Source organism: Montipora foliosa, unplaced genomic scaffold (assembly GCF_036669935.1).
Source record: "Montipora foliosa isolate CH-2021 unplaced genomic scaffold, ASM3666993v2 scaffold_386, whole genome shotgun sequence".
NCBI classification, from domain to species: Eukaryota; Metazoa; Cnidaria; class Anthozoa; order Scleractinia; family Acroporidae; genus Montipora; species Montipora foliosa.
Window position 1 is genome coordinate 123,650 of NW_027179686.1, and position 2,760 is coordinate 126,409.

Genomic DNA, 2,760 nt, shown 5'->3' on the forward strand with positions numbered 1-2,760 from the left:
TGCATGGCCCGTGCATGCAAAATTGTCTAATGGGGCGCTGGATGGGGTACATTTTCACGACATGATTGACTGTAATGGGGTTGCATTTTCAACAGAGTTTCCGGCAGAGTTACTTAGTATGTGTGGCAAATTGTCGGGATTTTGGGGGTAAGAAAAATCTGGCTAGTGGGATCTAAAACTGAATGGAAAGATTCGCGGTAGAAAAAAGTTGTTACAGAAAGAACGATAGCTCTGTTGATTCCGCCTTTCGAAATTACAATTAAAAGGCTTTATATAAGGTTTATTCATAGACAGAAAGTGACTGAGTTGGGGTCGCTAAATTTACATTTACCCAAAAGTGACCAAGATGGGGTTTATAATTGGCTCTTGGCAAACGTAAACAGGCTCTATCATTGTAAAGAAATAACGTCATAAAATATACACGTGTAAGCTAGAAACCGGGGGTGAAGAGAGTAATGGAATAACTTAACGGAAAGTTTTTTTGTTGGATTAATTGAATGATGCCATTTTGTAGGGTGGAACAATGTATTATATTACCCGGAATAAGTAGGTTTTTTCAACGGAATAATGAGTTCCTTTTTCCTGGAATCATGGAATAATCAAAATTTTCGTGCAGGAGTAATGGAATAATGCATATCAATACTCCATTACTTCTCTTCACCCCCGAAAGTGATTAAGTAAGGAAGGAAGTAAAATCCTTTATCAAGTTTCAATGTATTTAGCCTTGCGAACATTTAAGTGTGAGTTATATTTAGAAGTAAAAAAACAAAAAGGTCAATCACACATAACCTATTGTGCACGTTGAACGAAGACTGTATAAAGACAATCTATTGCCTGATTCAGTTTTCCAGTTTCCTTTATGAAGTCAGATCAATCAGCTGCACAGGCTCGAGTCTTTTTGACTTTCAGCAAGGGCACCCAACGTGCAAATTAAGCTCAAAGCCTTCAAATGAGAGACATTTGTAAGCTCCTTGTAATGAGTATAAAGACTTTGCAAAGATATGTTTTTGCCACCTAGAATAATTTGATCTTTTCTGAAATCTCAGCTGCAAAGTAAGTGTCCGGCCGGAAATTATAGGTAACGATATCTTCTTCGTAAGGGCCTAATCGAATTAACTCTCCCGAAAACATATTTCACAGAAGATTATCATCGTTGGGTGCCCCTGTTTCAGTTTGTAAATAAGGTGTGTGGAAGGTATAAGCTGTAATTCTTGTGATCTTTTCAATTATTGAAAATACTCATCAAAGATAACATTAAATTTTTCAAGCGTCGAGGGAAAAAAAATTATGCCGTCTATAATTTAATGTTACTCCAGCATATTAATTAGACGGATCTTATAACGGATCAGTGTCGTATGTCCCAGTGAATTGTGAATACTATTGCGGATAAAGTATGTATTATTGGTTGCATATCGACTACAACCTCTGCCTTTATAAGCGTTTCTCACATGATACCGCCAATCGCCACAATCGTCGTACGGATAATTCGGTTTAAAGACTAAAAAGCTACTCCATGTTTAAGGCATACTTAACGGACGATGAATTGTCTGTATACACTTTAATATTTTCTCAATGCAGAATTTATAAGGCCTTCTGAATAATACGAAATTCAACTCCTTTTCTTCCCTAAATCGGTAATGTTGAACGTGTAGTCTGTACTTTAATTCTCAGTGGTAAAAATGTGAAAGCTTTTATGGCTATTGTCTCCACCAAATTTATGTTTTCCTGTAAACTAGTTGTCTCAACGGGCGACAGGACAACTGAAGGATAGTCAAGGCTCGAACCTTACACAACCGAACTGAAGGTCTCTTATCTGGGTTCCTATTCGACAAAAGTGTCCTGGTGGTCTGCAAGGCTGGAAACGTCTTGTGCCTCAACATGTAAATGCAACTATACATCGTAGGGCATTCCCGTATTGCTGCCGCTTCGTTCCGGCAAAACAATCGTTCATGCCACAGTGGTTCATGCCATCGCGGTTCATGTCACGGTGGTTCATGCCATCGTGGTTCATGCCATCGTGGCTCATGCCATCGTGGTTCATGCCATGGTGGTTCATGCCACGGTGGTTCATGCCATCGTGGTTCATGCCACGGTGGTTCATGCCATCGTGGTTCATGCCACGGTGGTTCATGCCACGGTGGTTCATGCCATCGTGGTTCATGCCACGGTGGTTCATGCCATCGCAGTTCATGTCACGGTGGTTCATGCCATCGTGGTTCATGCCACGGCGGTTCATGCCATCGTGGTTGAACGTTCCAAACCCTATGAGGTTTGGTGAACTGTTGGTTTGGCGCACTTTCCATTTATCTGGGACAAGCGTCTGGCGATTTTCAGATATGTCGGCAAAATCTGGGACGGTCGGGAAACTGCGGAATCCCCGATCGTCTGGGATTTTCCCGACATATGAAAACTAGGATTAAAAAGCGCTCATTTTTTTGCATGGAGTTTTCTTGTCAAATCATTTGTAAAAGTAAAGCTGTAATGGGGTGGCATGTTCTGACAGAAGGTATGAATTAAAACTATGAGTTCTGACTTACTGGACCCCGTTTTGAAATAATACCCAACTCTTTTTTTAGCCTCGCTTGAGAAAAACTAGGTGAGCCAAAAACGTCCTTTTCTAACATGGAGGGTCTCCCAGGGGTTTTGGGGAACAAGGGAACAAAGGGAAAATATCGTAGGGAACCAGGGAACATGACCCTGTTCTAGGGAACGCGGGAACATAAACTAGTAAAACGTAAACATTTTTATCTAAAAACTACA